Below are 13,175 nucleotides of genomic sequence, written 5' to 3'. Positions count from 1 at the left end.
TTGGCTCGAGCAGGAGGATAGAGATCGTTTATAGGCTGAGGATCGAAATAGACGCTCGAGGCGAGATGTGAACGCGTGAATTGCCACCTGAGAGGATGAGGGGTCCTGCAACTGGACGAGATAAACGCATCACGTTCGATGAGACAGGGGAAAATGACGCTCGCAGGGGTGTGCAACGTGTTGTTTCGCCCCTGAACGTGCCAATTGCCCTGTTGATAGTGTAAATGAAGCGGTCAGCAGAACAGAGAATGAAAAATCCTGACAACAAGTATCGATTCTGATTGCTGGCGTGTCAGTAGAGATAAGAGAAGTGTTTTCTGGGTTTGTGAAGGGGCGTGAACCGGTGGTGGACGATGTGCCCTGTGGACGCCGATTATGTTCGTAGCGGTAGTGGTCGGTGAGGAGTAGAAAATAGAAATTGGAAGTACCTGTTGGAGTGAAAGCAGGCCATTTCGTTTGCGGTGGAATGGAAGTTTTGACGCGTCGATGTGAATCGTTGGATCGTCGGAAGGACAGAATCCACGGTGTTTCAACTAAACGAGAAATTAATATGAAAATGAATAAGATTGAGAAGGAAATTTCAAAGGTTAATTAATCTTTGAAAATTCGAATTTCAACTCTTTAAACCTTCCTTTCAAAAACCCTTGTCCATTCGTCGCTCAAACTAATTACATTAACTGCCTCGTATCCTCAACTCTTATTCCGAATCCAAACCACCAATTACAACCACTCTTCTTACCAGTGATCAGTTTCCGATATATAAACTATTGTTTTTTTCAAACACAACTCTGAATACTGACAATTTCAACTGACATTCTCACTCCAGTTAATTACAGTTGCTTATCAGTACACCAGAACTTTTATTTCATCGAACAAAATTCCTCTAGGCTCCACCAGCCATTATAACCTTATCCAAAACAGCCAAATCAATCCCTCGAAGAAGGATCTCTCGCGAGCGAGCCGCCATTCTGCCCGGCATAACTTAAACAGCATCAAGATGTCTGATATTCGCGTTGCTCACGACGATAGAACAGCACGAAACGGTGTCGAATTACGTGAAAACTCTCGATCGCAGATTAGCAGAAAATGGATCGTCGCGAGCCAGAGTGAACCGCTTAGATCGATATCTGACCGGGAAAACGATTCCTGGAGCAAATGTCGATGTAATCGTAGGTCAGCAAATGTAGCACCGCCAGCAGGTGCACCTTTCTTTCTTTCTTTCTTTCGTTTTTTTCCCCTCTTTCTTTCTTTCAGCCCTGCCGGACGTAGGGTAGGTAATGTCTTTCAAGCCAGCCTCGTGTATCCAACTACGTTCCCCTTTTTTACTCGTTCTTTCTTCCTTTCCCGTTCCCTTCCCTTCTCCTTCTCCATTTTTTTTTTTTTTTTTACTCTTCTTACCTCGTACGTGAATTCATTATCATCTAGCAGCTCGCGAGAATTCTTATCCCCGGATCTGCGAGCCCGGTTTATTAATTATACTTGTTCCACGGCGTAATGTGGTTAGCTACCGATAATTGGTGACTGATAGGGGAATGTAAATTCATGGGACAGAGCTTAATTGAGTGGCCATTTATATACAGACTACGGATATCGAATTAGGACCTCGAAAAGTTTGCAATGTTTATTTGTTTTAATAAAATCGAGAAGCGTAAGCTATTATTATGTTTTAATAGCGAAGATTAGTATACATAGTTGCTGTTAAAATTAAAGGTGCAGTGTATACATACATCGTCGTTCAAAGGTATTAGGGCACCTGCTACTTCCGTATGGGGTTCAATAATCGATCTAAATTATCAGGAAAAGTATCCGAACAAAATAACAGGTCAAGATGTGTGATAAAAGTTGACGGAAACTGTACGCATGAATTGCAAAAATGAATTGATGATTACGCTTTGAACCCGCGATGTTCGAACCCAAAAATTGGACAGTTTTGAAATCAGAAAGTTGAATTAATTGATTTTGAGAAATGTTGGAATTATCTTTAACGAGATCGATAGAGCATCAAAGAAATTAATTGATATGGAAGACGTATATACCATTGAAAACATTTGGATAGAATATTAATACTTTTTGAAACTAGCCTATTGACAAAATTGATTCATCCGTTCACCGATAGGTAAGCATAATGAGTAGTTGGTTGGATGAGAAAGTACCGGAGAGAAGATCGGTGAATTCAGAGCGTAGAATAACAGTTTCGCTACGAAATCACTGAGCCACGCGATGCAGTATGATCGGGACAACGAGAAAACAATTTCCTACGAACGGGAATTGAATCGATTAGATTCCATTATCTCCTTTTTGTGGCTTACCTGGTTCGACCGAGAAAGTAGTAGAAAAACCGTGTCGTCACTGTCGACAACTAGAATCTGTTATAGATAACATTGTGAACAGTCACCTTTACAGATCTAATACATGAGATCTTATTTTTGAAAAACTTTTACAAAAATTAAGTACAAACTGAACGATCCATTGAAAATTCTGCTTTCATTATCAATTATTATTCTTTATTTACAAGATATATATAATGTACTTCGAATTATATGAATAATAAAGAATAATTAATGATCTTTTACACAGTTGGAGATTTCAGAAACTACTGATCTCTGTAATCCCCATAAATTTTTATATTTATACGTAATTATTAGTCATAATTGTACAGAAACGCAGAAAGATTTTTGTTAAAATATTTTGGATCGATCTCCAGTGTATTAATACGAATTCTTAATTTTGACTGTGAGCTGAAAGGAGATCGAGCGACGGTGAGTTCGCACGACTTGAGGGTGTGAATATTGTGATCCAATAATTATAGAGAAAAATATGAAATTTTCTATAAAAATACGCCAATCTTCGATGTATTAAACCAATTTCTTAATTCTTAACGTAAAATAATAAAATATCTACTGACGAACTCGGACGATGAAAGTGTGAATAATCGTAATTCCATAGTTGTATAAAAAGATACAAAGATTCGTCTAAAAATACATCGATCTCAAATGTATTACATCAATTTCTTAATTTCTAACGCAAAGTGACAAAGAATCGACTAAATACGAATTCAGGTGATGAAGGTGTGAAGAACGCGACTCCATATTTATACAGAAATATTTTTGACAAATTTTTGTAAAAAATACATCGGTCTCGAATGTGTTAAAACAATGCCGTCATTTTTATCCTGAAATAATAAAGGATCGACTAAGGACGAGTTCACGTTGTGATGAAAGTGTGACTACGGTGGTCCCATTTCACGTTTTGGTCCGACGGTACGCTACTTATCGTTTCAACGCCTTCATCGGTATCTTTTGGCACTGGATTACGCAGCCGCTGGCAACATCCCATCTTCGTCGTTGCTTCAGTGTAATGAGAAAATAACACGAAATTACACACCCCGATCGAGCGTGGCACCAACCGGTCCGCCACGTTCGGTCCCCGGATTTTCAAGCGGCATGGCGCGGCGAACAGGAAGTTGAGGAAGGTCTCGGCGTTCGTTGGCAGCTGCGTGAAATTTATTCGAAATTCCAGAATTTTTAATTGATCGGCCGGTAAACGGGCTGCCCAACTTTCAGGAAATTTTCTTTTTAAGAGCTCATTGCATTTCATAATTATATGTTAGGCGAAAATTAAGAACGTCTACAAGGATGAAAAAGTAGAAATTGAATAGAAATGGCCCAGATGCTTGTGGATACTAATTGGCTAACTTTTCGTTAGATAATTCTAGGCAAATTATTTAAATAGGCAAAATATTTAAGCCTTAGATGAGTCTTCGAATCTTTTCAAATATTTCAAATATTTATAAATAAACGGATAAGAAATTGAGAAACGAGACAGCCTCGTGAATGTATAAAGTGGAATGATGCAGTGCGCGCGAGATCATCTCGATTCTTAAACGGTTAAGCTTCAAGATTTAAAGAAGTTTCGTAATATTTTACAATAAAAATTGATTGCTACCGAAGCAAAAGAAAATTGTAAATACGAAATTACAAATTAATTAGTTTAGTTATATTACGAATCGTAGATTGAGTTTCATAAATCGTCTGGATTTCTTCTCCGTCGTAAATAAGAAGGAACAGGAACAGCGTTTCGCTAATGAATAAATCCTGAATAACGAGCAGCTTGTACATTTCTTCTGGTTAAAGTGTCAAACGTAAAGACGTTGTTAGCCTCCTAACGACCTCTTAACCAACCTGTCTCTCCTATCAATCGACCAAACACTTGAGTGTTTCTTGCTCGCGGCTACGTTTATAGTGGACACTGATCCCAGGTGTTGCACAAGACGACATGACGTAAACGAGCACGCGTATGTCTCTTCATGTGTAATATCAGTGATCGTTTTTTGATACGCATATATCAAATCCTCGGTAGCTAACGACAGTGAATAAGTATTTAACAGGGTTTTATCGAGAGTCGTTTTAAATGTATCATCCTGATATATATTATTACGCTTCTTTATAATCTTTATGATACCGCATTAGGCTGTAGATTTACGATTTACTTCAATTATTATCAGTAACTATATTATTAAACGTTCCCTCAGTTTTCACCAATCACCAACCCTCGATCATCATCCACTTCAAACTTCTAAGCAATATCATCGCAATTCCTGTTGTCTCATAATCCAAATTTAAAACAATCTTACACAGTCTTATGCAACAGTCTTATACAACTCTCCAAAATAACCACCACGGCATCGTACAAATATCTAAAAATTACTATCATTCTCAACCTCTTCAGCAATTCACTGATTTAAAACCATCGTCCAAAGACTTTCTCAAACATTTGCTACAAATGTATAACCAATGTTATTCCAATAATTGCAATCTCACAATACCACTGTAAAACAATCCTACCTACGTAACCTGCCAAAATAATACTACGATTCTCCGCATACATCTAAAGACCACGTCAAACAACTAGTTAAATACTTTAAACCAACATCCTTTCAATTCCACTTGTTTCACAAATCCACTCTAAAACAGACCTATGCAAATCCCAGTATAATCGTTGCGAACGTTCCATGAACATTCCACGACCCCATTTACAGCCATAAATGAAGGACCCATTATCAGAAGCTGCCGAACTCTGAAACTACCCTATGAAAATCCCCAATGTAACCATTGCAAACGTTCCACAAACATTTGACGACCCCACTTACAACCATAAATGAAGGAACCTGCCGAGGCATCATTTTAATCGAAGGATAAAGTAGAAGCCGCGATCAAAGTTCGCGACCTGGTCGGTGACCGTCGTGGCTACGTAAGCTCCTCGGGGTCCGTGGTGGGGTCACTCTCGTGTCGTGTTCGTGGAGGGAGCTGAAGGGGCCCGAACCACGGGCGGAGGGAGAGGGAAGAGGGCCCGGAGGGGCCAGAGAGCAACGGCGAACACGGCCGCGGGTGATTACGTCGCCTGTCGGCGCGGAACTGTCTCCTCCTACCCGCGGCGCCCACCGTGCTCCGATTGGCCAGGCTCCCTGCCGAGGAAACGTACACCTCGCTTCTCCTCGTCTCTCTCTCTTTCTCTCCTTCCCCCTTTTTCTTCTCCTCTTTCGTCTCATCCGGGGCCCGATTCTCCGTCTCGCTTTTTCGAATCGCGTTCCCCATTTCTTTTTTTTTTTTTTTGCATCGTAGTCCTCGTAGTCGCTGCCCCCGAGAACCCTTCCTCGTAAGTTGGTCCCCCTCGTTGCCTGGCGGCGACGTTCCTCGTTCTCTCTGTTTCTCCGAGCTTTTTCTGCTTTCTTTACGTTTCGTTCACCTTGGCTCCCTTTCGTCACCGGGCCTGGCCACCGCCACCATGGCCGCTTCCGCTTTCAGAAACGACGCAGATCCGGGGATGGAGTTCGGATGAATCTCCTCGAGGTTGAACACGTTGCCGAGGGGAGCGATTAAGGAGATAAAGGATGTGACCACTCGAAATCTGTTCGGACTGATTTGAACGGGTTTTTTTAGGCGGATCTTTCGTGCACCTGTTCGGCACCGTATCCTTTGCCATTTACTGGGTTGAACGGTCTTTTACGTGGAAGCAAATGGGGCTTTCAGGTGGACCCCACGGTTCGAACGTTGCTTGTTCTTTGGTCTTCTTGTTGTTGAGTTTAGTGAGTTTTTAGATTGATTTGAAGAAACGATTCTTGGATATGAAAGTAATGGTAGTATCTAATTACCTGGTTGATCGAGCACGCCTTAGTTATTATACAGATCGTTGTAGGTACACAGAGTTTTAGTCTTAATATCAAAATTTAATGATAAGCAGACTTCAACTTGCAATTTCTTCCATCTTCTTCGAATCGTCCTCAAGTTTGAATTTAATGGATAATGTTTAAGGCAATTCCAAGCAACTTTCTCAGTTATTTGAATTAATAAAGAAATCTTGCCTGTCATAGATATGTTAAACTGATCTAAAATATTTTAACTACTTCGTTGATCGATTCTTCATTTCTAATCACAAATTTAATAATTCCAGGAATCAATTAATTTATATAGAAAACCATCTAGGAAAATATGATAGATGTCGTTCCTTGAACGATATCTGTTTTTTTCTACTAGAATATTCCATCATTTGTCGCAATAAAGTTTCGTAAACGTAATGTCTACAAACATGTCGAATGATCAAGCTTCCCACTCGAGAACTATAACATTAAATCTTACTTCATGACACCATTCTATCTTCAAGATACCATAAAGTTAACTCTCTGTACTGAATCTATATGCTTTGAACACTCTATCATGCAAATCGTATAAAACCAACTTGCCCAAAATATAAAATTTCCAATGCCGCAATTTTTCAAACGTCGTCGATGCTTGGCAAACATCGTCAACACAAGGGATTCGATTTATCGAATTTATTTGCGGAGAACGTACGACGAGGAAGGGAAAGATTGAAGACGTTCCAACGTGAAATTACGTCCGGTCAGAAGACTCGCGTGCGCCGGTGTTGCGGCGCACATGCGCGAGTCGTCCGAAGCGAATTTATCGGGTCGCATCGCGACCGTTTGCACGCGATTCCGCGCGGAATAGCGCGGCGCATGCAAAAGAAATTTCACTCCCGTAACGAAGTGAAAATTGTGCTCGGCCACCTCCGTTTTCTGTATAAATGATAACCCAGCGTTAGACGCATCATCCTACTTTCGTTTCAGGCGGATGCTATGAGCCAACGAGAGCATTCGACAATCAACATAGTTAGTGAAGTCCTTCTTCTGCTTTTAATTCTTTTCTTCATACTTTCGCCAACGACATCTAAATTTTATAACATAACAATTTATTGATCCAAAAATTTATCCTTCCGCTGTAGCGTATATTCTTCCATTTCTGTAAAAAAGTAAGTTACCTTATTCTCACGTTAAGACCAGGTAACCATCTTTACGTTACTCTCACGTTGGAACTAGCTGATGTGAAACTAAAATCAATTTATAACTGTTAATCCTTGATTTCGTGATTAATAAAGCGATCGCTTACTGAATTAACAAATTTAGGAAAGTCATAAGGTTTCGAATAGAATCGTAATTAAATTAAACTCGATCGATGGAGATGAAAAATTTGCTGAGAGTCCGGAACACGATGGACTTTGTTTTCATCGATTTCGTCGAGCGTTAAACGTTTTCTTGGCCAAGTAACCGTGACACACCTCGCAGACCCGGTGGTACGCGCCGCGGGATCGATTTACCCGAAGCGATTCTTCTCGTGGTGATCCAGATCGAACGACTCTCCCACGGCGAAGATCTTAGCGAATTGTGATTCTTCCTAACGGATGATGACCACGACAAACGGGCAAACAACGATGCAAAACCAACCGAGAAGCATCGGTCGTACTGGGAAGCGCTCAGTTGTCATCGACGTTATTACCGTGTCGAAAGAAAATTACCTAACGCTTAAACTTACTGCCAACGAAGACTCCACGGCGATCATCTTATTACACGAAGGAATTTGTGAGAATCAGAACGATGATAATAGGAAATGTTGATACTTAATGTCCCTTGGTCGTACTCTTTTTAATTAGTAAATCAGAATTCTTAGAAGATTTCTTCTCCTGGGTAATAATCGTGAAATGTAATAAAAAGTTATAGAGAGAAGATCGGATGTTATTTTCATAATATCGAATGGTAATTGTACTCGCTATTTATATAATTACTAATTTCTATATTTTATTGTATAGTAAAATGAATGTACTTTACTATACAGGCTTGTTTTCTGTTTTTTTAAATCCACTGTTTATTTATCCACTTGCACGTTCTTTAAATTATTTGTTATTTTATTTAAAAAACCATATTTTATCAATCCTCGGTACAGAAATTCGGTACTAGCCTATTTTCAGTGTATCAAAGTATTAAACAAATACCAATCTCCTAAGGAAATCACTAAACTGCGAATGTTTACGCATTTATGTGACATTTAACCATGGAAAAAAGGAAAAATATTTAAGTCCAGGGTAAGATACTTATCGTGATAACTAAACCATGAAGCATATCTTTATATTCATAAGAACACCAATTCTCAGAAACATCTCATAAATGTAATACGAAACACTATCTAATCTATCAAAATCACTGCTGACAAATTAACGAATAAATATCTCGTAAATTTGAAAAAAGAATTTTTAATAATTTAAAATTAATGAAATTAATATCCATAATAAAGTATCATTCGAAAAATCACACGCGTGTCGGTTGGCCAATAATTGGCAGCCAATAAACTCAGGCAAACGATCACGTTGGAAGATCGTGTGATCGTTAACAACAGGCTCGATAAATCCAACGCCTCGTCATCGACTTTACGAGTTGTGAATTCCGGCAGGCGACATTTATCTGTAGGGATCGCGACACGACCAGATACACGAACAAGTTATTGCAACAAATTCAGATAGGAATCGGTCTGATCGCATTCGCTCCCGTTTCAACCGGCCCCGGGACAGCCTGATAAAGTTTAGGAGCTCGTAGTCGGCACGCTTCTGAAAACAACTTTGCACCTGGTCGCACCTGTCCATCGATAGGATCGTCGGCGACGCGTGTCCACGATCCACGACCCACGATGTGCGAGGAGAAAGCAAATTTACCGGACGTTGAAGGTATTTGTTTAGCGAGATGTAAGATATCGTCTCCGAATTCGATGATTTAGATGACCGGAAGCGAAGGTTAGCTACGTCGGTGGCGCCCATTGTGTGGAGATTTTGTGGAATCGTATCGTAGATCGGCAAAGATTATTTTATCCTTGCTTTTCTCGAGATTCCTTGATTTTGTTTTATTCATGAATTTTTTTCGAACGGGAACTCCAGTATCGTGCGATGACTTTAATATTGTCTTTACTAGCCCATCTTTTGGATTAGAAAATATACACACAAGGATTATGTTTTATAAGATGTTCTAAAACGAAGAGTTTAATACTGTGTGATATCATTATTTAAAAAAATCTTAAACACTAGCTGGTCTATGTAACTGAATTATTATTAAGTGTAGCAAAGATATGCATGAATATACGAAAATTTTATTTTATTTATAATATATATCGTAATTTAAAAAAAAATATTTGCCTACGAGGAATTAAATCTAATCGAAGCAACCGGCTTAACCAACGATACCACTTAAGAATTGCACGAAAAAAGAATCGACCCATGGCAACAAACACTGAAAAAGGAAGAGCCGAACGTGAAGAAGCATCTCAGTCAACGATCTTCAGCCGCAAACTACAAACACATTTTTGCTCCAACATATCCGACTCGTTCTTCTCGACTCATCCTCTGCAACAAAGTTGCAATTCACCAGGCCGTAAGCAAAAAGAAGAAGTACTCTCTCCAACGAGTTCACCAGAAAAGACATCTCAACAGGTTGTCTGAGATCACGAGGCGAGCATGATCCACAGGAAATCGATGGAAAAGGGCAGCGATTGTCCGCAGGTGGCAACGATAGAGTATCGTTTCCAGTGGCACGAAGCAGCGATAAAGGCTGAAACGAGGGTGTTCGGTCGCACCTGTCTCACGTCGGTTCGACAAAGTCTGTTCAGTTTGCTGGCGCGAGAGCCGAGGGTTGCGGTCTCTGGACCGTGACGAACAGCTCTCTGCATGCTTCTAGGTAACGTCGTCGACGTCCCGTGATTCCACCCTGCGATCGATCGCATAGATTCGATCGTTCTTGCTTCCCCACAGCCGGTGAACAATGAACGTTTGTGATATCGTTTAGCTCGACAGCCGGACTGAGTGTTTAGTGTTGCAATTTTGAAAACGTTGATGACCGTTGATAGGAATAACGAGATTCGCTTCTGTTAGAGTTTATAGATAATAGATTTTATCTTAGCTGGAATTTATTCTTAGCTGATTTTATTTTTGTATCTATGTCTTTCTCTTTTATAGAAGTTTTAAATTTGATGGTTTATGTAACAATTAATCATTATTCCCTTTGTAATACATATATACTAGGTTAAATAATTAGAATAATTACATTTATCAAGCATATTACATTGATAGGAAAAATGTTAATTTTGGCTTGTTGCCCTTATTTCAGGTGTTTTATCAAATCTTAACTCGAGTTTTTGAAAGATTCGAGAACTTACAGTCGGCCAATTTTACTGCAATTGATCTGTGGACGCAGTCGAAAGGGAACGGCATCGACTTTCGTCGATCTTGGTGCCCTTGCTTTATTCTCGGCGATTACTCATTAAAGCCTCTATGTTACCGTGAAATTATCTGAAAATCCCACGGCCCCTCTGTCTGTTCAGCTAGAAAACGATTTTAAACCACTCGGGGGTAATTAAAGAATCGAAACGCCTCGATTTCCATTTTTCTAACCGTAATACGCACCTGAAGCGGAGCAAAGTGTTCCTTCCCGAAGAATAACTGGAACTCGTAGTGTATTCCTCGATGAACTCGAGAAGAAACTCCCATTGTCGGCTGCCGCTGGCCTCGTCCAAAAACAAGCGTTGAACACGATGGCGATGCGATTTCACGAAGCGTGACACGGCGCGCAATTTTTCGCGCGGACAATTCGGTCCGCCCCGATAAGAAACGTGGTTGAGCATGAACAGCACGAAGAATCGTGGCTGTGACACAAGATCGTTTAATCACCAGCTGGCCAATCACCGGTGTGTCACGGCTGGAAAAGCGATTCCTTTGATCGTCGCTTTAATTATCGACCACCGATTCACTGCATCTTTTACGAGGTCGGCTCGCTCGGACATGGCCAGAAGCAGAAAGCTTCGTCGACGCTACGATCGATTGCCGGGCTTGAAACACCTGTTGAACCGACCACGATCCTCTCCTCTTTCATTAAAACGATCTATTCAATAAAACTTTCGATCTCGTCTCGCTACAAAGAGGACGGTGCATCGGACAAAACGTACAAAACGAACATTTCCTACAATAATCGTCGCGCGTTCGACTTACTATGGTTTGTCGTACGTTTCAATAGACTTTGTACTGTTTGCAGAGTGTATCTTTTTATTTCGGTGTTTATATGCTGAATTTTCATGAACCTTAGAAACGTTACGTGGGTTTTGCACATTCTTTTGGTGGAAGATGTGTTTTCTTCAAAATTTTGCTGAGATTTATTCGTCATGCATTGCAAATATAAATATACGTGTGCACTTTATGCTTTAATGTTACAGTCTGTGAGAAACGACAAGACACGACTACACGCAGATACATTTGGTTCGGCAAGTAAAACAGTCATACTAAGGGATAGCTAGTTGTGTTTTATTTTGTCGATTAATATCGTGATACCCTATATTTAGACTCTTGTTTATATTAAATACATATACAGGGTGGTTGGTAACTAGTGGTACATGCGGAAAGGGGGTGATTCTACGCGAAAAAAGAAGTCGAAAATATAGAATAAAAATTAAAAAATTCTAAAATTTTTAAAATTAAAAAAATAACGTCAATCGAGACAACGATCTACAGTGAGATCCGTTATAACGAGACGTGATAAAGTGCACGCGTACCGAGCGAAAATTCAAAGTCGATTTTCTCGAAAACAAAGCTTCAAACGAAAAATTTTTATTCTATATTTTCGACTTCTTTTCTCGCGTAGAATCACCTCCTTTCCGCTTGTACCACCAGTTACCAACCACTCTTTATATATAATTGTCTGACACAATTCGTTTTTTATTAATTATCATTTTGTTACCTTATTCTTAAAGATTAATCAAAAGTGATGAAAGTATGTTATACGTATTTGTTTAACACAATTCAATTGCTTTCTAATTTTTATCTGTTTCTTAGTGACGATGTAACGATTTGATAAGGATACAAAGTAGCACAAGCACCAAATGGCAAAAAAAGAAAACGATCACATGCCGAGAATCGTGATATATTATACTATTTATTCGTTATTGCTACATGCTCCGCTTGAACGAACAATTAATTTTACAGTTACGACGCAATCAATTACAGCTACCACACCTTCAGCTGAGTAACTCCTCGTGGATGTCAGTTTACTACGTGCCATTGCCTCGTTCGTTGCTTATAACTATAATAATTCAGTTTTGTAAAATTTGTATTTTTAAAATATCTTCTTCGTTTCATCGTTAAAACTTCCATTCTGTCCACCACTGTATGTCACGGTTCTCAAGACACATTGTACTACCGAGGCCAAGCCAGGGTCTTTCGTCCATTCAGCGAGTTTCTTCTCTTATGAATGAACCCAGTGATCCGTCATTAGCATAGTCACGATCCACGGCGACATCGCGCGTCCTCCCTAACCCGTTATTCTCGTTGCCTTGCCACCGGCTAAATAGCTTCCCGATGCAAATTGCCCCGTTTCAGATTGCATAATCATCTTTAACGGGCCGCGTTCGATCGTATAGAAAATCTCCGCTCGATTCTTATCTCTGCCTAAAATACCAAAGATAAAAGATATGCAAAGCTTCTTCGCGAAAGTTACCATATTCGTTTCCCCGTCCACACGGATTTCTATTTCCTTTGCTATTGCAGAAACTTATTGTTTCTATATTCAACGTTGACATTTGTTTAAAAATAAAATAAAAGAATAAGTCTGAAATCTTCGATATCGAAGATTCGAGCAGATAAACCAGTTTCTTCGCAAAAAATAACCAGAACGGTGGAAGAAAAAGACGAAAGGGTGCAACGGGTGGTCGAAAAGGGAAGGCTGATCGAATCACGAATCACACGGGAGTAACCGAAAGTGATTTCAGGTGTGAGATCTTGATCGATCTTCGAACGGGGGCATAATTCGGGGCGCTACT

Source organism: Bombus bifarius, unplaced genomic scaffold (assembly GCF_011952205.1).
Source record: "Bombus bifarius isolate JDL3187 unplaced genomic scaffold, Bbif_JDL3187 scf7180000008212, whole genome shotgun sequence".
NCBI lineage: Eukaryota > Metazoa > Arthropoda > Insecta > Hymenoptera > Apidae > Bombus > Bombus bifarius.
Note: the sequence above shows the minus strand (reverse complement) of the source record.